This window comes from Hyperolius riggenbachi, chromosome 12 (genome assembly GCF_040937935.1).
Source record: "Hyperolius riggenbachi isolate aHypRig1 chromosome 12, aHypRig1.pri, whole genome shotgun sequence".
NCBI classification, from domain to species: Eukaryota; Metazoa; Chordata; class Amphibia; order Anura; family Hyperoliidae; genus Hyperolius; species Hyperolius riggenbachi.
Window position 1 is genome coordinate 68,284,960 of NC_090657.1, and position 25,629 is coordinate 68,310,588.

Below are 25,629 nucleotides of genomic sequence, written 5' to 3' on the forward strand. Positions count from 1 at the left end.
CATTTTTCCTGTTTTCCTTGGAACATACAGCATACCTCATTTAAAGTAATTGATACCTTCTTGTCATTATTATCTGCTTGTCACTGGCGATATCAGCTTGTCATTTGTATCATTGGTAATTGGCCATTAGTAACACCTGCTTGGTAGTAAAATAATTCGATTTTTCATTAGGAGTATGTGTAGAATAAGACTTGGGACCCAGTCACATATGAGGTACAGTGTATAGGTAAAACAAATACATCATACATCATATCCATTCAATGTATACAGCTTTTATCCCAGGTTCACATACTTTTTATGCTAGGGCCAATGGTGGTTGGCATTTTGCCCACATTCTGTTGTGGCAAAGCCCCATAGGACATACCTTGTTTCTTTTGCACAGGACTCACTGTTAGCTGTGTTTTCCACTGGAGACAGTGGCGTATCAAGAAGGATGCAGGCATGGCTTGTGCCATGGGTGCCACAGCACCATGGGTGCTATGCCTGCCCCTGTGCTGCACCGCCATGCCTGTCCTAGTGCCTCCCTATCACTCAGACCTCAGATTAGATTAATTCTGTTATCTGGGGTACATGTGGCCACTTAATTTATGTATGTACACTTGGCTTAGTGTTAGAAACACAAAAACTTCAGCAATATCCTGAACCAAAAAAACACAGGCAACCATAACACAAGTACGTGAGAAAGGATGCTGTATTTAGAGGGGAAAGGGACACTGGCCAGGAGGTGGGGGGGACCGTGGGCCAATTTCAGTGTTTGCCATAGGCTCTTTATTACCCAGATACACCCCTGACTGGAGAGGCCACACAATCAAATGTGTGCATAGGAAAGAGAGGGTATAACACGTAACTTACTGGAGGGAGGGGGAATTTATACTCTTTTCGACCCTGGGCCAACTTTACTGTTGGTTCCTGTATAACAGCTCCTCTTATTGATATACAGCTCCCTTGGACAGCAGATCCATTTTTTTCATGTGTGGCTTCCCATTTGCAGCCTTCCTTTTCTATTTGTAGCCTTCTTTTCCATAAGTAGCCTCTCCTCTTCCATGTACAGCCACCTCATTGGGCAGCGGCCGCCCAAGACCCTGGCCTATGCGGCCTTTCCAGAAATCCGTAAATCCGTTCTCGAGAGCTATTTAGCCTAGAAAAGATCCCATCACATACAGACCATATTTATCCCTCTCCTACTATGGGGAGCCTCACAAATGTAATCTGGCATCTGATTGGCTGAAGCAGGCCACAACCCTTTCTTTCTTCTTCTGTCATTCCTCTTCTTATTAGTAATTCCCACTTTGTATGACAGGGATTGGGAATAAAACTTTTCATCTTATTTCTGTGTATATTCACGTTCCAGCCCCTAAACATCTGCGCGGTGAGCTCATCTCTCCGCACGCAACAAGAATCCCTTTGAAGATATATTCTGCGGCAGATTGAAATAATCCTGGTTAATACACAGGAGTTTGCTGGCGGAGAGACTTAAGTGTCCTTACGCCAAATTAGTGATAAGAATCCTGGCGGTGCTGCAGGACGCTCGCCGCCCCTCCCGCCTCTCCGCTCATTTGCAAAGGATAATCCTTTTTGTGGCCGTCACTGCCTGGTGGGAGAAATCAGAGGTGACAGTGTCAGTTTCATACTGATGAACCTCTTCAGCGCGGAGACATGGCCGTCCTCCAGGTTCCCCCCAGCACCTTGCCTGGGCTAGTATTATGTGGCGAGCCTGAAATCACTTGAACTAGTCGGAGATAGAAGGCGGGGGGGGGGGGGGGTGGAGGAGTGGGTGGCTGATAGTCTAACATCTGGCTGCTCAGATAAGTCTGATCCCTCTCCTGCTCTCCCGATAGCATCTGTCATTCTCCACTCTCGCTATTCACTGCTATTTTTTCTCCCCCATTTCAGGTGTCGAAAGTTGCTAGGAAATGTGAACCCATGTGGAACGTCAGCTTCCAGCACCGCGGGCAACCTGCTGCTTAACCCTTTCCTTGTGCGGCATTAGCTGCCATTGAGCATGTGAAAGCATTCCTGAAAGAAGCACCGTAGCAACGTATAGTAGAATGCAGTACATTATGCCCACTCCTAGTTTCAGCATAAGAAACACTTCCTTCCCATAGCTATATATTGCTATATATGAGTATGTAGCCCCCCCCTTCTACTGAGGTTTATCTTAGGCCGGGGTGCCCACACTTTTTGGACTCGCAAGCTACTTAAAGGACCACTATCACATACAAAGTAGGCAGTTAAAATCTGAAAGAACCAACAGGTTTTGTCCTAGCCCATCTCCTCATGGGGGATTCTCAGGGTTTTCTTCGTTTTCAACAGCATTTCCTGAACAGCAGTTTAACTGCCAATATAGTAAAATACCAGCCAGCCTCCCTAATCACTTGCACACTATTTTGTCAGTTAGACTTTTATTTAGACTCCCTAAATTTGTAAAATGTATTCCTCAAAAATACATCATATTTTCACGATATAGTCCCTGAAAAAAAATATAAGAAATTACTGCAAAAATGCAAACCCCCCCCCCCCCCCCTTTTCCCAAGAAAAGGCCATGTTCGAAATATGCTTTCCAATGCAAGAATAAACACAAAACGCATCACCAGCTTTTGTTCAATAAACTATTTTCTTAGATTTCCTGGTGTCATCCTTGTAACCCCCCGACCCCCTTTTTTGAGGGGGCGAAGGGGGTTGTGGGACACTGGTCCCCAGCGTTACAGTTAATAGCTGGTACCTGTACCTGTTTCTAGAGATAGCGACTTTGCCTGTCCAGTTCAGGAACACCTGAGTCGAGACGGGTTAATAATCTCCACCTGCCTCATTGGTTGCTCTTCTAGCAACCACATTTTGTGAGTACCATTCTCTCCATGTCCTCTTCACCAACATCCAAGTACATACTGCACTACAGAGGCACTCTTGTCTTTCCCGGCGGAATCAAATTGTGCTCCGTTTGTAGTTGCCTGAGGAAGCGTGCTGCAGACCTGCAAAACGAGTTGCAGCAGTTTTTTGGATTAATGAGATAAAGGATTGTTCTTATATTGACTCGGATTTGTTGAGTCTTCTATGGGAAGTAAGTCCACCACTACTAAACCTTACCCCCATTTTAACTGTTTTTTTTAACACATTTTATACTACACTGGTTCTATTGCACTATTCTCTCTGTTTTTTGTTTTTTTCAAGGTGCCATGTCATCTTCCCCTACCGCTCTATAATAGAGCATTTCATTTTCTTTTTTTGTTTGGTTTGGTTTTGTGGCTCTGCAGGGTGTAGAGGTGGTAGAATCTGGTGTTTATTTGTGTGCCTGTCTCTCAGTGAGTTCTGCTGGAGTGCCAGTCATTATCTCCAGAATGCAACATATCATTTATTGCTTGGGGGTATAAAAGGAGTCTTCACTGTACGTGGCCCAGTCTTCTCTCCAGTGACACCTGTCATTTGAGCCTAGGAAGGAGGCTGGTCAGATGTACATCATTTGCGCTGTACTTCTACTGTCCAGAGAACAGACTGAAAAGGGGAGTATAATGAAGTGGCTGGACGGCAAGGAGCTCGGCAAGACGATAGTCCCTGTTATTACTGACGCATTAAGGCAGAACAAAGTCAGATAAACAAAGCAGTCTCGCATAGAGCTGTCATAGCAGTAATCTTGTTTAGACACTACTTTTTAAAGTGAAACCATTAAGAACACGCAGGTATAACAAAAAAACAAAAGCAGAGCAGTAGCCCAGAGCAACCAATCATGTTTAAGCTATTAAAGCTGCGTACTCCTCAGTGCTCACCCTTTACCACCCTGGCGTTCTGTTTATTTGAGGTGGCTTTTTTTTAAAATAAATGTGTTTACATTGGTGTAGCTAGCACTAGGCTAGCTACACTTTCCCCCCAAGTCCCCCGACACTGTTCCCCCCCCCCCTAGCTTCAGGCGTTGCTATGGCGACGATCGGGCATGACATCTGACGTCATGCGCAGTTCCGATCGCCGCCATAGCGACCCCTGGAGGCTATGGAGAGGCTGCACCGGGGCGGGCTCCGAGGTGGGGGGGGGTATGGTATGTATTCCGCTGCGATCGGGGGAGGGGGAAATCAGAGCGGGCCGGCGGTGATCGGGGATTGATGGTGATGTAGCCAGCCAAGTGCTAGCTACACACCCCACAAAAAAATTCATGAAAGACCCTCCAGGGTCATTACCACCAAGGTGGTTAACACATACACACACACACACACACACACACAAGTGTACACACACACACACACACGTGTACACACACACACGTGTACACACACACACACACACACACACACACACACACACACACACACACACACACACACGTGTACACACACACACACACACACACACACACACGTGTACACACACACACACACACACACGTGTACACACACACACACACACACACACACACACGTGTACACACACACACACGTGTACACACACACACACACATGTACACACACACACACACACGTGTACACACACACACACACACACACACAAGTGTACACACACACACACACGTGTACACACACACACACACACACACACACGTGTACACACACACACACACGTGTACACACACACACACTGTACACACACACACACTGTACACACACACACACACACACGTGTACACACACACACACACACACGTGTACACACACACACACTGTACACACACACACACTGTACACACACACACACACACACACACACACACACACGTGTACACACACACACACTGTACACACACACACACTGTACACACACACACACACACACACACGTGTACACACACACACACACACACACACAAGTGTACACACACACACACACACACACACGTGTACACACACACACACAAACACACAAATGTGTACACACACACACACACACAAGTGTACACACACACACACACACACACACACACACACACACACACACACACACACGTAATGGAGTTCTAGGCAAAGTATTTATTTATTGTACAGTAAAACCTTGGATTGAGAGAAACTAGATTTTAGAGCGCTTTGATATACAAGCAAAAATGTTTGTGAAATTTGATATACAAGCAAAAAAATAGTATTCATGCGTCACGCCATCACAACTGAGCTGACAGTCCTCCCTTTGGCGCTGCAGGATTGTACTTAATTGTACTTAACCACTTGAGGACCAGATGTTTACACAATCTAGAGGGAGAGGCAGGGGCATAGCTAGAAATGACTGGGCCCCATAGCAGAAAAAAATTATAGCCCCCCCCCCCCCCCACGACCTTCCAACCCCACGGACCTTGGACCTCCCACCCAAACATTTTGTGGGGAAATCTGATTTCCCCACAAAATGCAACCAGATTGTCGGCAGATTTCCCTACAATATGCAACCAGATTGTCAGCAGATTCCCACACAATATGCAACCAGATTGTCGGCACATTTCTGCACAATATGCAACCAGATTGTCGGCAGATTTCCCCACCATATGCAACCAGATTGTTGGCAGATTTCCCTACAATATGCAACCAAATTGTCGGCAGATTTCCCTACAATACGCAACCAGATTGTCGACAGATTTCCCTACAATATGCAACCAGATTGTCGGCAGATTTCCCTACAATATGCAACCAGATTGTCGGCAGATTTCCCTACAATATGCAACCAGATTGTCGGCAGACTTCCCCACAAAATGCAACCAGATTTTTGGCAGATTTCCCCACAAAATGCAACCAGATTGTTGGCAGATTTCCCTACAATATGCAACCATATTGTCCGCAGATTTCCCAACAAAATGCAACCAGATTGGCAGCAGATTTCCCCACAAAATGCAACCAGATTGTTGGCAGATTTCCCCACAAATTGCAATCAGATTGTCGGCAGATTTCCCCACAAAATGCAATCAGATTGTCGCCAGATTTCCCCACAAAATGCAGTATATGTAGTTAGGTCTATAGTGGGCTAACATTAATTACCTGGAGGGAGGGTCATTGGGCAGGCTGGCACACTATTTGCGGTGCAGGCACTGCACTGGGTAGGCAGTTAGGTAGCCGGGTGGGAGGGTGGGCAGTTAGGTAGCTGGGTGGGAGAGTGGGCAGTTAGGTAGCCGGGTGGGAGAGTGGGCTAACATTAATTACCTGGAGGGAGGGTGGTTGGGCAGGCTGGCACACTATTTGCGGTGCAGGCACTGCACTGGGTAGGCAGTTAGGTAGCCGGGTGGGAGAGTGGGCAGTTAGGTAGCCGGGTGGGAGAGTGGGCAGTTAGGTAGCCGGGTGGGAGGGTGGGCAGTTAGGTAGCCGGGTGGGAGGGTGGGCAGTTAGGTAGCCGGGTGGGCAGTTAGGTAGCTGGGTGGCAGGGTAGGCAGTTAGGTAGCTGGGTGGGCAGTTAGGTAGCTGGGTGGCAGGGTAGGCAGATAGGTAGCAGGGTAGGCAGATAGGTAGATGGGTGGCAGGGTAGGCAGTTAGGTAGCTGGGTGGGCAGTTAGGTAGCCGGGCGGGCAGTTAGGTAGCTGGGTGGCAGGGTAGGCAGATAGGTAGCTGGGTGGGCAGTTAGGTAGCCGGGTGAGAGGGTGGGCAGTTTGGTGGCCGGGTGGGAGGGTGGGCAGTTAGGTGGCCGGGTGGGCAGTTATGTGGCCGAGTGGGAGGGTGGGCAGTTAGGTAGCCGGGTGGGAGGGGAGGTAGCTGAGTAGTTATCCCCCCCGGCCTCACCTGGGGTCCCCCTCCTTCCATCAGCGGCGAGAGAGCAGCATATACAGGAAGCTCCGGTGGGGTAATCAACCGCTAGAGGTTCAGCTGCCTCCCGGGCTACGGTGTCCCCACTGTATTGCTGCTCACAATAAACCAGGAAGCGGTGAGAGCAGCAATACAGAGGAGACAGCATAGCCTGGAGGCCGCTGAACCTCTAGTGGCTGTTTACCCCGCCGGAGCTTTCTTTATATGCCGCTCTCTCGCCGCTGATAAAAGGAGGGGGGACCCGAGGTGAGGCGTGGTGGGGGGGGGGGAGCGCCGAGGTGAGGGAGGGGGGGCCCGGCCGGTCAAAAATAAATAAATAAACAAATAAAAAATAAACAAAAAAACTCTTCTCAGGACAGGTAGCTGCGGGCCCCCTGTGACGTAGGGCTGCCGCGGGGCCCCATAGCAACGCTATGGCGGCTTTCCCCATTGCTACGCCACTGGGAAGAGGTAGGGACACGAAAAGGTAGGGGACCAGAGTTAAGCTGCGGTTTTAGAGCACCTGTGAGGGGTGGTAGGCCAGAGGGGAAAGGTGCATTTTGAGGGCCTTCTTGAAAGTATTGAAGGAGGGGGCAATCCTAATGGGGGAGGTAGGGAGTTCCATAGTGTTGGAGCAGCTCTTGAGAAGTCCTGGAGGCATGCATAGGACTTGGTGATGCGTGGGGGGGGGGGCATCAGACCAAGTTCATTGGAGGAGTGGAGTAGCAGCTAGGTGTGTACCTCTGAGTAAGATCGGAAATGTAGGTTGGGCAGGTTTTGTGGACAGATTTGTAGGCCAAAGTAGTGCATTTGGCGCCCCCTAGTCGTTCTCTTTTTAAGTGGAAGTGGAGAGAAGTAAGAGAAGGTGGCAGGTAGGTTCATCCACCAGGCAACCTAGGCAGGCACATGGGGCCTAGACTACTGGGTTAGTCTAGGCCTCATGTGCCTGCCTAGGTTGCCTGGTAGATGAACCTACTCATACTATGCGAGGGGACAGTCCTGGTGCCTGAAGCCAATCAGAATGACTGCAGCTATATTAGGTGCTGTTCCAAACTCCTTTCCCTCAACAAACCCTTTTATAGCAACTCAGAAATCCCTGTGTTGATTCCACATTGCCACACCCCCTACATGCTGCATCACTCATGCAATCCAGCCCACCACACCACTATATATACTAGGGGCGGTGTGATGTTGTTCAATGAGCAACATCATATGTACTGTACCTAGCAGTGTTCACTAAACAATAACAGTACAAAATAAGGCTACAGGCCTTTACCTCATCAGCTTTTACAGGTTGCGTTGCCTCTAAGCACATCAGTAACTGTGTGTCCATACTTACTGTTTAAATAATTTAAATATGCCCCATGGATATTGATTGGTTACTCTGAACTGATGCCCCGCGTTTGCTCCCATTTTCTTTGTGCCAATTTTCTTTGTGCCAATTTTTTTGGTCTCTAGAAGTGCCTTACAACTGGCCTATTACTGTACTGTAAGAGCACGAAGCAGAATGACCTCTGTTTGAGAGTTGAGACCTTAATACTTGTTAGCAGTCAGTGTGCCTATGTTTATACATGCCTTCCCCGATACTATGCTTTATGAGACTGAGGGAATATGAGGCATGTTCTCACAAATGGGCCCATAGGACAGTAACAAAAATGTTCTTTGTGGAGTTGAACTTTAACGCAAGCCTGGGAGAAAAAGTTAAATACTTTCCAAGGTAGAGGGAAGCCTCTGGATGAACCAGAGGCCTCCCATGTAGAGGTGGGCCCCACCAATGCTCTTCTAGAGGGTTCCAACGCTGGATTCATGGGGTCAAGGACTATGGGAGAAGGGGGAGGCCTGAGGACTATCCAGAGGCTTTCCTTCACTAAGGTAAATACAGGTTCGACTTACGAACGCCCAACTTATGAACGTCCCGCTAGTGTTGGGCGAACAGTGTTCGCCACTGTTCGGATTCTGCAGAACATCACCCTGTTCGGGTGATGTTCGAGTTCGGCCGAACACCTGATGGTGTTCGGCCAAACCGTTCGGCCACATGGCCGAACTAAGAGCGCATGGCCGAACGTTCCCCGAACGTTCGGCTAGCGCTGTGATTGGCCGAACGGGTCACGTGGTTCGGACCCGAACGCGCTCTGATTGGCCAAACTGTCACGTGGCTCGGGTAAATAAATACCAGAACCACGTCATATCTCCGCCATTTGTCTGTGGGTTTAGCTTTGGGTAGGCAGGCAGGGTAGTTCGCGCTCCAGCCACGCTAGCCAGGGTCCCCCCAGTCATTGTGTCGCTGCTGGGAATAGTAGTACACCGCTCGCTCAGCCACACTATATAGCATTCTGTTTACTGCCACTCTGTGTACCTCGCTCAGCCACACTATATAGCATTGTGTTTACTGCCACTCTGTGTACCTCGCTCAGCCACACAATATAGCATTCTGTTTACTGCCACTCTGTCTGCTGGGAATAGTAGTACACCGCTCGCTCAGTCACACTATATAGCATTCTGTTTACTGCCATTCTGTGTACCTCGCTCAGCCACACTATATAGCATTCTGTTTACTGCCACTCTGTGTCTGCTGGGAATAGTAGTACACCGCTCGCTCAGCCACACTATATAGCATTGTGTTTACTGCCACTCTGTGTACCTCGCTCAGCCACACTATATAGCATTCTGTTTACTGCCACTCTGTGTCTGCTGGGAATAGTAGTACACCGCTCGCTCAGCCACACTATATAGCATTCTGTTTACTGCCACTCTGTGTACCTCGCTCAGCCACACTATATAGCATTCTGTTTACTGCCAATCTGTGTCTGCTGGGAATAGTAGTACACCGCTCGCTCAGCCACACTATATAGCATTCTGTTTACTGCCACTCTATGTACCTCACTCAGCCACACTATATAGCATTGTGTTTACTGCCACTCTGTGTCTGCTGGGAATAGTAGTACACTGCTCGCTCAGCCACACTATATAGCATTGTGTTTACTGCCACTCTGTGTCTGCTGGGAACAGTAGAACACCGCTCGCTCAGCCACACTATATAGCATTGTGTTTACTGCCACTCTGTGTACACCACTCACCCAGCACACTATATAGCATTGTGTTTACTGCCACTCTGTGTCTGCTGGGAACAGTAGTACACCGCTCGCTCAGCCACACTATATAGCATTGTGTTTACTGCCACTCTGTGTACACCGCTCACCCAGCACACTATATAGCATTGTGTTTACTGCCACTCTGTGTAGACCGCTCACCCAGCACACTATATAGCATTGTGTTTACTGCCACTCTGTGTCTGCTGGGAACAGTAGTACACTGCCGCTCACTCAGTCACCCCATTACTATATAGAGATGTCGCGAACCTCCGATTTTCGGTTCGCGAACCGGGTTCGCGAACTTCCGCAGAAGGTTCGGTTCGCGGAAAAATTCGCGAACCGCAATAGACTTCAATGGGGAGGCGAACTTTGAAAAATAGAAAAAATTATGCTGGCCACAAAAGTGATGGAAAAGATGTTTCAAGGGGTCTAACACCTGGAGGGGGGCATGGTGGAGTGGGATACATGCCAAAAGTCCCGGTGAAAAATCTGGATGTGACGCAAAGCAGCGTTTTAAGGGCAGAAATCACATTGAATGCTAAATTGCAGGCCTAACGTGCTTTCAAACATCTTGCATGTGTATACATCAAACAGGGAGTGTAATTAGAGTACTGCTTCACACTGACACACCAAACTCACTGTGTAACGCACCGCAAACAGCTGTTTGTGTAGTGACGGCCATGCTGGACTACTGCGCAACATGGCGTGATTGCTCTTCCTCACTCAGTGATGTCAGGTAATGTGTGACTTCCTTCTCAACTTTCCATGGCATTGTTAAAAAGCTTACGTTTTGTTTTTAAATTACATTTTCTACTTGCTGTGTACTTGTTCAGTACCGCTACAATGAGAATCCTGTGGAGGCGGGCAAGTCTGCCATTGTGACCCCGGGTAATGGCCGGGGAATGAGAGGTTTGAATCCGGTGTGGAGCCTGAGCAACGGCTACCACTACACATCCAAGGAGGGCAGCGGGCAGGCATGCACGCCCGCCCGCCCCGAGGTAGTGACCAAAAATAACAATACAGGAGGAGGACTTTCGAGGCCCTGCTGTGTATTTGAAATGAATGTACTTTAAATCCTTTAACGAGAACCAGTTATGGCGGGCAAAGATGACACCACATTCCTTTCACGAGAATCACATGGAGGCGGGCAAGTCTGTCATTTGTGACCCCGGGTAATGGCCGGGGAATGAGGGATGGAATCCGATGTGGAGCCTGAGAAACGGCTACCACTACACATCCAAGGAGGGCAGCAGGTAGGCATGCACGCCCGCCCCGAGGTAGTGACCAAAAATAACAATACAGGAGGCGGACTTTCGAGGCCCTGCTGTGTATTTGAAATGAATGTACTTTAAATCCTTTAACGAGAATCAGTTATGGCGGGCAAAGATGACACCACATTCCTTTCACGAGAATCATATGGAGGCGGGCAAGTCTGTCATTTGTGACCCCGGGTAATGGCCGGGGAATGAGGGATGGAATCCGGTGTGGAGCCTGAGAAACGGCTACCACTACACATCCAAGGAGGGCAGCAGGTAGGCATGCACACCCGCCCCGAGGTAGTGACCAAAAATAACAATACAGGAGGCAGACTTTAGAGGCCCTGCTGTGTATTTGAAATGAATTAACTTTAAATCCTTTAACGGGAATCCGTTATGGAGGGCAAGTCTGCCATTGTCACCGCGGGGAATGAAGGTTGGATTCCGGCCCGAAGTGGGAGCCTGCTGAGACCCATGCTGTAGCTGCCCTGACCGTGCTTTGCAGACCAGGCATCTGTGGTCAGATGGACCCTTGAGCCAGCGGAAGACAAACCAAGTCGAAAGCATTTGCCAAGAATGTTTTACGGAGGGCAAGTTTTTTTGCCCTTTTTTTAAATTTTTTGAAAATGATAGATGGTTGTATTTTTAAATTGTTTGAAAGTTTAGATGGTTGTATTTTTAAATTGTTTGAAAGTTTAGATGGTTGTATTTTTAAATTGTTTGAAAGTGTATCCATTCAAGTGCAAGTTATGCACTGACTGCCAGGTATAATGTGCAGTCACAGATGCAGTGAAAGGTATGCAGTGACTGCAAACAGCCGTTTGTGTAGTGACGGCCGTGCTGGACTGGTGCGCACCGTGACGAGAGTGCAGGTGATGGTGGCTTTTCAGCCCATATGCTTGCCCGGCTGATGTAGCTGAATGACAGAACAGTGACTTTCCAGCTGATCAAATTTGGTCTGACCACAATGAAGCAACGACTTTAATATCTTTTGTGTGCCACCGCCACCCGAGACACTCAAATAGCCGGCGGTCATTGCTTCATTGTGATGCGCAAGCCCCTTCACCGCGGCAAGGTAATGATCACGAAGGGGGATGGGCACATGTACACGCACCAGAAAAATTAGTGTAGCGGCCGCTGCTAGCAGCGGCCTTAAAAATTCAGGAATCCGCCTAGAGTCCTGGACCCTGTTGGTAGTGGCGGAGAAGGCAGTCAAGCGGCCTGCAGGCAGAGATGCTGTGTGTGGGGAGTGGACTGACTTAGTCTTCGGTCGTGCAGTAGCCCTCCGTGATCCATTCCTCATTCATTTTGATAAAGGTCAGGTACTGAACACTGTCGTGACTTAGGCGACTTCTCTTCTCAGTAACTATGCCTCCAGCTGCACTGAAGGTCCTTTCTGACAGGACGCTTGCGGCAGGGCAAGAGAGAAGTTGTATGGCAAATTGGGACAGCTCTGGCCACAGGTCAAGCCTGCGCAACCAGTAGTCCAAGGGTTCATCGTCGCTTTTCGCAGAGTCTACATCCACACTCAAGGCCAGGTAGTCGGCTACCTGCCGGTCCAGGCGTTGGTGGAGGGTGGATCCGGAAGGACTATGGCGAGGAGTTGGACTAAAGAACGTCCGCATGTCCGACATCACCCTGAGATCGCTGGAGCGTCCTGTTCTTGCCTGCGTGGACTTGGGAGGAGGAGGGTTACTGCCAGTGGTACCTTGATTGCGTTGTGCAGCCACATCACCCTTAAACGCATTGTAAAGCATCATCGACAGCTTGTTCTGCAAGTGCTGCATCCTTTCCGCCTTTTGTTGAGTTGGTAAGAGGTCCGCCACTTTGTGCCTGTACCGAGGGTCTAGTAGCGTGGCTACAGGTCATTCGTCTTGAGTTTTTTGATACGGGGGTCCCTCAACAGGCTGGACAACATGAAAGAGGACGCAACTCCTCTTCCTCCCCCCAGCCACGAACAATACCACGGGAACGTGGAGCAGCAGAAGCCCCCTGTGATGGCTGCCGCGGTTGTTCTCCTTCCGCCGCCTCTTCCTCCTCCACAGAAACACCTTCCTCATCATCACCATCATCAGAGTCTGACTCCTCTCCTTCCCCACACGACTCCTCTTCTTCCTCCTCCTCCCCCCTCTGTGCTGCCGCCGGTGTTGTGGAAACATCGGGTTCGTGTGTAAATGGCTCCAATGAATCCTGCTGCCCTAACTCTTCTTGTTCACGCTCCTCCACAGCTGTATCCACCACTCTACGCACGGCACGCTCCAGGAAGTAGGCGTAGGGGATCAAGTCGCTGATGGTGCCCTAATCGCGACTCACCAGTTTGGTCACCTCCTCAAAGGGCTCCATGACCCTGCATGCATTTTGCATCAGTGTCCAGTTGTTGGGCCACAACATCCCCATCCTCCCAGATTGTGTCCTTGTACTGTAATGATACAGGTAGTGGGTGACGGCTTTCTCCTGGTCTAGCAGGCGAGAGAACATCAGCAGGGTGGAATTCCAGCGAGTCGGGCTATCGCAAATCAGGCGTCTCACCGGCAAGTTGTTTCTACGCTGAATCTCTGCAAAGCGTGCCATGGCCTTGTAAGAGCGCCTGAAATGCCCACACAACTTCCTGGCCTGCTTCAGGACATCCTCTAAGCCTGGGTACTTGGACACAAATCTTTGCACGACCAGATTAAGCACATGTGCCATGCAGGGTATGTGTGTCAGCTTTCCCAAATTCAACACAGCAATGAGATTGCTGCCGTTGTCACACACCACGTTGCCGATCTCAAGCTTGTGCGGGGTCAGCCATTGCTCCACCTGTTTGCTGCTCCAGTGCGACTCTCCGCTTTCAGGCAAGACATGTCTAACACTGCATGACACCGTCGCACCTGGCATGCAGCATAGGCCCTGGGGTGCTGGGGCTGTGTAGCTGGGGAGGAGATGGCGGCACCAGCCAAGGAGGAGGAGGAGGAGGATGACGACAGCGAAGCGGTGATAGCAGGTGGAGAGGAGGTGGCTGGAGGCCTGCCTGCAAGCCGTGGAGGTGTGACAAGTCGGTCCTCTGCGCAGCCACGTACTCCCTGCTTGCTGCCATCGGTCACCAGGTTGACCCAATGGGCTGTGTATGTAATGTAGTGGCCCTGCCCGTGCTTGGCAGACCAGGCATCCGTGGTCAGGTGGACCCTTGACCCAATGCTGTGTGCCAGAGATGACACCACTTGCCTCTCAACTGCACGGTACAGTTTGGGTATGGCCTTTTGAGAAAAATAATTGCGGCCTGGTATCTTCCACTGCGGTGTACCAATGGCCACAAACTTACGGAAAGCCTCCGACTCCACCAGCTTGTATGGTAATAGCTGGCGAGCTAATAGTTCCGCCACGCCAGCTGTCAGACGCCGGGCAAGAGGGTGACTGGCAGACATTTGCTTCTTCCGCTCAAATACTTCCTTCACGGACAGCTGGGTACTGCTGTGGGCAGAGGAGAAGGAACCGCTCAAGGGAAGAGGCGGTGTTGAGGAGGGTGGCTGTGAAGGTGCAAGGGAGAAAGTGGATGAAGACGATGCACCTGAAGGAGGAAGGGGAGAAGGAGTTTGGCTTGTCTTTTGAGGAGTGCTGCTTTTACTCAGGTGTTCTTGCCATAGCTGTTTGTGCCTTCTCTCCAGGTGCCTTCGTAAGGCACTTGTCCCTACGTGAGAGTTGGCCTTTCCACGGCTCAATTTTTGCTGGCAGAGACAACAGATGGCTTTGCTCCGATCTGAGACACACACGTGAAAAAATTTCCAAACCGCTGAGCCCCCCTGGGGTGATGGCGCTACGGTGGCATCAGCAGCAGCTGACGTTGAAGGGCAGGTGTGCTCCCTGGCCATAGCTGGCGATACATGGCACCGGACACTGCCCCCAGCTGTTTCTGAGGACGAGCTCCCTCTGCTTCTATCATGGAGTCGTCTCCTCCTACTCCTCTCTGACTCCTCCTCTGAACGGTCCCCCTGGTCATCTCCTCTACCGGGAACATATGTGGTATCCGTATAATCGTCATCATAATTCTCCTGGCCAGCTGCGCTTTCCTCAGACACCTCCTCGAGTGCACCAACTTCAGGTGGTCCACCATCATCCCCATCCACACACGTTACGTCCATACTATCGCCACCTAACTCAGACGTATGAGGTGGTGTACCTGCGCCTTCTTGTTGTTGTTGCAGTAGTGGCTGGGAATCAGTGATTTCACCACCACCACCAAATAACTCCTGCGAAGTGTCAAATGCAGCGGATGTGGTGCTTGTTGTAGCGCTGGTGGCTGCGGGAGATGAGGTGTTCTGTGTTAAATACTCAATCACCTCCTCACGATTTTGGGAAGTGATGGCACGTGCCTTCTTCTGAGCACTGTATTTTTGGGCAGGTCCGCATGAAATCACAGCAACACCACCTCGCACAGCCACAGACCTGCCGGTGCCTGGTGGCCTTCCTCTGGGTCTGCCTCTACCTCTTCCTCTACCTGGTTTGTCCATTTTGTCCATCTCGGGGGTATGCTAGCTATATGCAGTGAGGTGGGTTCTCACTCAACACAACAGGTAGTTAGATGCAGTGAGGTGGCCAGGTGGGTTCACACTCAACACAACAGGTAGTTAGATGCAGTGAGCTGGGTTCACACAACAGTAAAGGTACTTAAGATGCAGTGAGGTGGGTTCTCACTCAACACAACAGGTAGTTAGATGCAGTGAGGTGGCCAGGTGGGTTCACACTCAACACAACAGGTAGTTAGATGCAGTGAGCTGGGTTCACTCAACAGTAAAGGTACTTAAGATGCAGTGAGGTGGGTTCACACTTAACACAACAGGTAGTTAAATGCAGTGAGGTGGCCAGGTGGGTTCACACTCAACACAACAGGTAATTAGATGCAGTGAGCTGGGTTCACTCAACAGTAAAGGTATTAAGATGCAGTGAGGTGGGTTCTCACTCAACACAACAGGTAGTTAGATGCAGTGAGGTGGCCAGGTGGGTTCACACTCAACACAACAGGTAATTAGATGCAGTGAGCTGGGTTCACTCAACACAAGGCTAGGTATATGCAGTGATGAGGTGGGTTAAGTAAACACAACAGGTACTGGGTAGTTAGATGCAGTGAGCTGGGTTCACTCAACAGTAAAGGTACTTAAGATGCAGTGAGGTGGGTTCTCACTCAACACAACAGGTAGTTAGATGCAGTGAGGTGGCCAGGTGGGTTCACACTCAACACAACAGGTAGTTAGATGCAGTGAGCTGGGTTCACTCAACAGTAAAGGTACTTAAGATGCAGTGAGGTGGGTTCTCACTCAACACAACAGGTAGTTAGATGCAGTGAGGTGGCCAGGTGGGTTCACACTCAACACAACAGGTAATTAGATGCAGTGAGCTGGGTTCACTCAACAGTAAAGGTACTTAAGATGCAGTGAGGAGGATTCTCACTCAACACAACAGGTAGTTAGATGCAGTGAGGTGGCCAGGTGGGTTCACACTCAACACAACAGGTAGTTAGATGCAGTGAGCTGGGTTCACTCAACAGTAAAGGTACTTAAGATGCAGTGAGGTGGGTTCTCACTCAACACAACAGGTAGTTAGATGCAGTGAGGTGGCCAGGTGGGTTCACACTCAACACAACAGGTAATTAGATGCAGTGAGCTGGGTCTACTCAACACAAGGCTAGGTATATGCAGTGATGAGGTGGGTTAAGTAAAAACAACAGGTACTGGGTAGTTAGATGCAGTGAGCTGGGTTCACTCAACAGTAAAGGTACTTAAGATGCAGTGAGGTGGGTTCTCACTCAACACAACAGGTAGTTGGATGCAGTGAGGTGGCCAGGTGGGTTCACACTCAACACAACAGGTAGTTAGATGCAGTGAGCTGGGTTCACTCAACAGTAAAGGTACTTAAGATGCAGTGAGGTGGGTTCTCACTCAACACAACAGGTAGTTAGATGCAGTGAGGTGGCCAGGTGCGTTCACACTCAACACAACAGGTAGTTAGATGCAGTGAGCTGGGTTCACTCAACACAAGGCTAGGTATATGCAGTGATGAGGTGGGTTAAGTAAACACAACAGGTACTGGGTAGTTAGATGCAGTGAGCTGGGTTCACTCAACAGTAAAGGTACTTAAGATGCAGTGAGGTGGGTTCTCACTCAACACAACAGGTAGTTAGATGCAGTGAGGTGGCCAGGTGGGTTCACACTCAACACAACAGGTAGTTAGATGCAGTGAGCTGGGTTCACTCAACAGTAAAGGTACTTAAGATGCAGTGAGGTGGGTTCTCACTCAACACAACAGGTAGTTAGATGCAGTGAGGTGGCCAGGTGGGTTCACACTCAACACAACAGGTAGTTAGATGCAGTGAGCTGGGTTCACTCAACAGTAAAGGTACTTAAGATGCAGTGAGGTGGGTTCTCACTCAACACAACAGGTAGTTAGATGCAGTGAGGTGGCCAGGTGGGTTCACACTCAACACAACAGGTAATTAGATGCAGTGAGCTGGGTTCACTCAACACAAGGCTAGGTATATGCAGTGATAAGGTGGGTTAAGTAAACACAACAGGTACTGGGTAGTTAGATGCAGTGAGCTGGGTTCACTCAACAGTAAAGGTACTTAAGATGCAGTGAGGTGGGTTCTCACTCAACACAACAGGTAGTTAGATGCAGTGAGGTGGCCAGGTGGGTTCACACTCAACACAACAGGTAGCTAGATGCAGTGAGCTGGGTTCACTCAACAGTAAAGGTACTTAAGATGCAGTGAGGTGGGTTCTCACTCAACACAACAGGTAGTTAGATGCAGTGAGGTGGCCAGGTGGGTTTACACTCAACACAACAGGTAGTTAGATGCAGTGAGCTGGGTTCACTCAACACAACGCTAGGTATATGCAGTGATGATGTGGGTTAAGTAAACACAACAGGTACTGGGTAGTTAGATGCAGTGAGCTGGGTTCACTGAACAGTATACAGTAAAGGTACTTAAGATGCAGTGAGGTGGGTTCTCACTCAACACAACAGGTAGTTAGATGCAGTGAGGTGGCCAGGTGGGTTCACACTCAACACAACAGGTAATTAGATGCAAAGAGCTGGGTTCACTCAACAGTAAAGGTACTTAAGATGCAGTGAGGTGGGTTCTCACTCAACACAACAGGTAGTTAGATGCAGTGAGGTGGCCAGGTGGGTTCACACTCAACACAACAGGTAGTTAGATGCAGTGAGCTGGGTTCACTCAACAGTAAAGGTACTTAAGATGCAGTGAGGTGGGTTCTCACTCAACACAACAGGTAGTTAGATGCAGTGAGGTGGCCAGGTGGGTTCACACTCAACACAACAGGTAATTAGATGCAGTGAGCTGGGTTCACTCAACACAAGGCTAGGTATATGCAGTGATGAGGTGGGTTAAGTAAACACAACAGGTACTGGGTAGTTAGATGCAGTGAGCTGGGTTCACTCAACAGTAAAGGTACTTAAGATGCAGTGAGGTGGGTTCTCACTCAACACAACAGGTAGTTGGATGCAGTAAGGTGGCCAGGTGGGTTCACACTCAACACAACAGGTAGTTAGATGCAGTGAGCTGGGTTCACTCAACAGTAAAGGTACTTAAGATGCAGTGAGGTGGGTTCTCACTCAACACAACAGGTAGTTAGATGCAGTGAGGTGGCCAGGTGCGTTCACACTCAACACAACAGGTAGTTAGATGCAGTGAGCTGGGTTCACTCAACACAAGGCTAGGTATATGCAGTGATGAGGTGGGTTAAGTAAACACAACAGGTACTGGGTAGTTAGATGCAGTGAGCTGGGTTCACTCAACAGTAAAGGTACTTAAGATGCAGTGAGGTGGGTTCTCACTCAACACAACAGGTAGTTAGATGCAGTGAGGTGGCCAGGTGGGTTCACACTCAACACAACAGGTAGTTAGATGCAGTGAGCTGGGTTCACTCAACAGTAAAGGTACTTAAGATGCAGTAAGGTGGGTTCTCACTCAACACAACAGGTAGTTAGATGCAGTGAGGTGGCCAGGTGCGTTCACACTCAACACAACAGGTAGTTAGATGCAGTGAGCTGGGTTCACTCAACACAAGGCTAGGTATATGCAGTGATGAGGTGGGTTAAGTAAACACAACAGGTACTGGGTAGTTAGATGCAGTGAGCTGGGTTCACTCAACAGTAAAGGTACTTAAGATGCAGTGAGGTGGGTTCTCACTCAACACAACAGGTAGTTAGATGCAGTGAGGTGGCCAGGTGGGTTCACACTCAACACAACAGGTAGTTAGATGCAGTGAGCTGGGTTCACTCAACAGTAAAGGTACTTAAGATGCAGTGAGGTGGGTTCTCACTCAACACAACAGGTAGTTAGATGCAGTGAGGTGGCCAGGTGGGTTCACACTCAACACAACAGGTAGTTAGATGCAGTGAGCTGGGTTCACTCAACAGTAAAGGTACTTAAGATGCAGTAAGGTGGGTTCTCACTCAACACAACAGGTAGTTAGATGCAGTGAGGTGGCCAGGTGCGTTCACACTCAACACAACAGGTAGTTAGATGCAGTGAGCTGGGTTCACTCAACACAAGGCTAGGTATATGCAGTGATGAGGTGGGTTAAGTAAACACAACAGGTACTGGGTAGTTAGATGCAGTGAGCTGGGTTCACTCAACAGTAAAGGTACTTAAGATGCAGTGAGGTGGGTTCTCACTCAACACAACAGGTAGTTAGATGCAGTGAGGTGGCCAGGTGGGTTCACACTCAACACAACAGGTAGTTAGATGCAGTGAGCTGGGTTCACTCAACAGTAAAGGTACTTAAGATGCAGTGAGGTGGGTTCTCACTCAACACAACAGGTAGTTAGATGCAGTGAGGTGGCCAGGTGGGTTCACACTCAACACAACAGGTAGTTAGATGCAGTGAGCTGGGTTCACTCAACAGTAAAGGTACTTAAGATGCAGTGAGGTGGGTTCTCACTCAACACAACAGGTAGTTAGATGCAGTGAGGTGGCCAGGTGGGTTCACACTCAACACAACAGGTAATTAGATGCAGTGAGCTGGGTTCACTCAACACAAGGCTAGGTATATGCAGTGATGAGGTGGGTTAAGTAAACACAACAGGTACTGGGTAGTTAGATGCAGTGAGCTGGGTTCACTCAACAGTAAAGGTACTTAAGATGCAGTGAGGTGGGTTCTCACTCAACACAACAGGTAGTTAGATGCAGTGAGGTGGCCAGGTGGGTTCACACTCAACACAACAGGTAGTTAGATGCAGTGAGCTGGGTTCACTCAACAGTAAAGGTACTTAAGATGCAGTGAGGTGGGTTCTCACTCAACACAACAGGTAGTTAGATGCAGTGAGGTGGCCAGGTGGGTTTACACTCAACACAACAGGTAGTTAGATGCAGTGAGCTGGGTTCACTCAACACAACGCTAGGTATATGCAGTGATGATGTGGGTTAAGTAAACACAACAGGTACTGGGTAGTTAGATGCAGTGAGCTGGGTTCACTGAACAGTATACAGTAAAGGTACTTAAGATGCAGTGAGGTGGGTTCTCACTCAACACAACAGGTAGTTAGACTTAGATGCAGTGAGCTGGGTTCACTCAACACAACGCTAGGTATATGCAGTGATGAGGTTGGTTAAGTAAACACAACAGGTACTGGGTAGTTAGATGCAGTGAGCTGGGTTCACTCAACACAAAGCTAGGTATATGCAGTGATGAGGTGGGTTAAGTAAACACAACAGGTACTGGGGTACAGGCACGTGCACAGGGGGGTGCTCTGGGTGCCCAGGAGCCCCCTTTTTAAAATCTTCAAAAAAAGGCCCCTTTCGCCGCGCAAAATAAGCCCCGCCCCCAACCGCGATAAGCCCCGCCCACCCGCGGGAGGCTCCGCCCCCGCCTGGGGCACTTACAAGTGAAGAGGCCCAGACCGGAATCCTAGTGTGGCATACTGACCTCTCCCTCCACCTAGGACCCATACTGACCTCTACCTCCCCCAGCACCCATAGTGACCTCTCCCTCCACCTAGGACCCAGTGACCTCTCCCTCCACCTAGGACCCATAGTGACCTCTCCCTACCCAGTACCCACAGTGACATCTGCCTTCACCTAGCACTCACAGTGACCTCTCCCTCCACCTAGCACCCACAGTGACCTTTCTCTTACCCAGCACCCACAGGGACCGCTCTCTTACCCAGCACCCACAGTGACCTCTCCCTCCCCCAGCACCCACAGTGACCTCTCCCTCCACCTAGCACCCACAGTGACCTCTCCCTCCCCAGCTAGCAGTGATCCAGCCTACCCTAGCACCCACACTGACCTCTCTCTCCCCCAGCACCCACAGTTATTTTTCCCTCCCCCAGTGGCTATTCTCCTGTCCCCTGCAGCACCCACAGGGACCTTCCATCCCAAAAGCAGCACCTACAATGACCTCTCCCATTGCCAGCGCTCACAGTGGCCTCTCCCAACATCCAGCATCCTCCAGTAACCACACTGACTTCTCCCAGCACCCACAGTGACTTCCCCTTCCTCCAGCAGTAGCACCCATACTGACCTCTTCCTTCCACAGCACCCACAGTGGTCTACCCTTCCCCCAGCACCCACACTGACCTCTACCTCCCTTAGCAGCAACTATGCCATTCATAGCAGCACCTATAGTGACCTCCCACCCCCTGCACCCACAATGACCTCTACCTCCCGAGACCCACAGTGATCTCCCCCAAAGGACCCACAGCGACCCCCCTTTCCTTCAGCATCCATACTGACCTCTACCTTCCACAGCACCAAGTTACTTCTTCCCCCAGCACCCACAGTGACCTACCCTTCCCCCATCAACCACACTGACCTCTACCTCTCCTAGCAGCAACTATGCCATTCATAGCAGTACCCACAGTGATCTCCCACCCCCTGCACCCACAGCAATCCCACCAATATTCAGCACCCACATTACACTCAACCAGTAACCCCCACTATAGCAAGCACCCAGTACTTGCACCAAGCACCCTGCACCCAATACTCACATCTGGCCCCCATACGGCACTTAGTACTTGCATCAAACAGCCCCATGACACCCAATACCTGCACCCCTTCACCCTATAGCTGGCACCCAGTACTCACACCTACATGGCACAGTACTTGCACCCAGCCCCAACATGGCACTCACTACTCACACCTGCACACCGCCTTCACATGGCACCCACTATCTGCACTCACATAATTAATACTAGCACCCAAAGTACCTGCACTTAGAACCCACATGACACACAATGCCCACCCATAACTAGCACCCAGTGCAGGCATGGCACCAAGTATTTGCACCTATGTGATACCCAGTACCTGCACCCAACACCCACATGTTTCATCTGCAGTAGTTCCAGTTGCACTAAGCCTCCACTTAGTGCTCAGTACAAACACCAAGCACTCACATATGACATCCAATACTTGCACCCAGAACTCACAAGGGACTGAGTACCTGCAATCAACACCTACATGATGGTTGATACACACCCATACAGCCAGAATCCACATGACACCCAGCATCTGCCTTTAGCACCCACATGACAACAAATATCCCACTAGCCAGCACCCATCACCCATATGTCACCATGTACAAAAAAAGGAATTATTACTCACTCCCAGTACCCACTTGGCACTCAGTATTTGCACCTAAGACCCACATACCCCCATAATCAACACCCACATGGCACAGTACTCACACGTCACCAAGTTTCAAAGCCATTATATGCACCTAGTACCTGTCCATGGCCAGCACCCAAATAGCACCCAGTACCCATCCTTGGTCCGAACCCATATGAGACTCAGTACTCTCCCATGGCACACATCCAGACCACACATGGCACTCCCTACTCACTCATGTCCAACACTCACATGTCTCCCTGTAACAATAAACACTCACATGGCACCCACTATTTTTTATCACCATCTGCTACTCATTCAGCACCCAATACTGCATAGCACCCACTGCAAATAAACACCCAATACAAACTGGACCTTGGTACCCAAAGCAGCTTGACACAGACTTTACTTTGGCATCTCGGCACCCACTGCAACTTAGCACAAAGTGAACCTTTGCGTCTTACCATCTACTGCATCTGGGCACCCACTGCACCTTGGCACTTACTGCAGTTTTGCATCTACTAATTCTTAGCAACCACTGCATATTGGTAACCCTTTCTTTGCCTGAAAAGAGGCTTGGGTGCTGCTCAAGAGGGACCAGAGGTCCCAGTAATGAAAGGTGAGTCTGGGCCTCCATTGTGGGCTCCACTGTGCCCACTCTAACAAACTAACAGTGGGCACCTATCACTGCTGATTTGAGGGTGGTAGCACCAACAGAGTTGGTTGGAAGGAGACACAAAGTCTGCCTGGGGAGGGGGGGGGGGGGTTAAGACTACCTTATGCTTTCTGGAGAGGGGGTATTACATACACAATTTAGCACGATTCATCGATTTCAAATTTGAGCACCACACCCTTGAGGATCCTCTGCACGGCCCTGCCCTTCCTGCAGCACCCACACTGACCTCTACTTTTCCCATCAGCCACCCCTTCCCCTCATAGCTGGCACCCAGTACTCACACTCACATGACACCAAGTAACTGCACCCAGGCCTAAAATTGCACCCAGTACTCACCCCTGCACACAGCTTCCACATGGCTCCTACTATCTGCACCAAGCACCCACTTAACCTGTACCCGCACCCAAAGTACCTGAATTCAAAACCCATGTGATGCCCAAAGCCCACCCATAGCCAGCACTCAGTACAGGCATGGCGACAAGTATTCGCACCCATGTCACATCCAGTACCTGTACCCAGCACCCACATGACATCGAGTACATGCACCAAGATCTTACATGGCACTAAGTAATCAACACCTGCATGACACTCGATACCCAACTATAGCCAGAACCCACATGACACTCAGCACTTACACCCAGAACTCCCATGGCACTAAGCACTTGCAATCAACACCAGCATGGCACTCGATACCCAACCATAGCCAGAACCCACATGACACTCAGTACTTACACCCAGAACCCACATGGCACCCATCATCTGCATTCAGCAGCATGACAATCAATACCCCCCTAGCCAGAAACGAGGAAGGGGGGAGGGGGGGCATGCGGGGGAAGGCATTGCCAGGCCCCTTTTTTAAATTTGAGCACCCCCCACTTAAGGACCCTCTGCACGGCCCTGCTGGGGTATATGCAGTACTGGGTAGTACAATGTGCAGCTCCCTGTCACACACACAGGCAGTCAGTCACTGAATGTGCTGGGCTGCTGGCAGTGGCACACACACTATCAATTAGCAAGGCTGTGTATGCAACAAAAGTGTCCGGAAAAAAAATGTACAGGTTGAGCTCTGAAAAGAGCTGTTTCTGGGTGCTTTAAAAGCAATATTAATCAGTCAGGAACAAGCAAAGTAGCCTAGAACCTAACTAATCTGTCCCTAAGAGAAAAAGTCTGCAGCAGCTGTCCCTTTCCTCTCTCTAGCAGGCACACGAGTGACTGTAATGGCTGCCGGAGGCTGCCTTATATAAGGGGGGGTGGGGCTCCAGGGCTTACTGTAGCCTGAATGGCTACAATGTGCCTGCTGACTGTGATGCAGAGGGTCAAAGTTGACCCTCATAGTGCATTATGGGGCGAATCGAACTTCCGGAAAAGTTCGCCTGGCGCAGGCGAACGCGAACCCCCAATGTTCGCCTGGAACCGTTCGCCGGCGAACCGTTCGGTACACCTCTATTACTATATAGCATTGCTGGGATCTGTAGTACTCTGCTCACCCACCCATACCATTGTACTGCCAGTCACTGTGTATATTGCTGGGATCTGTAGTACTTCACTCACCGTCAACCACTATATAGCATTGTGTACTCTGCCAGTCAGTGTGTATATTGCTGGGATCAGTAATACTTCACTCAACGTCAACCACTATATGAGCTCACCATGAGTTCCTCAGAGACCGCCGCTGTGAGCAGCACTCCCAACAACAGCAACAGCCAACGCCCCACGCAAGCTATAACATCCACCCCAGCAGCCAGTGGTCAGCAGCAGCCCTCCCCGGAGGAGAACGTTGTGTCCATCGGTCCGGCGCCAGAGCGATTATTGAGGGCTGCCATTGAGGAGATGATGGGGCCTGATGTGGAGGAGGAGGTCGGGCTCAGGCCAGCATCCCAAGTTAATGTTGAGGACGATGAGGGGTCTGTGTCTGAGGATGTTGGGGTGGCAGAGGTGGTGGGTGGGTCAGACTCAGGAGAAGAGTTGTATGATGAGGATGATGATCGGGGCCATCTGTATGTGCCTCAGAGTCCGACCCCGGAAAACATGTTGTATCGTGTGTTTAGGTACTAAAATCTGCGTTCCCACTTCCCAGTACTGCCCGGGTCCACGGATCCATATAATTTTTTGGGCAGCACTATCAAACTGTGGTACTATGAGTGAGTTGCCATGGTCCTTCTGTGCTGTCACACTCACCGTCTGTCTGCAGATGGATTGTTCAACACAGCTACGCCATCTGACATGTAGTCCTTGACCATCTTCTCCAGGCGATTGGTGTTGGAGGACGTGGAACTGCCGGATTGCTGTTCTGTGGGCTGCTGCATGGGTGTCA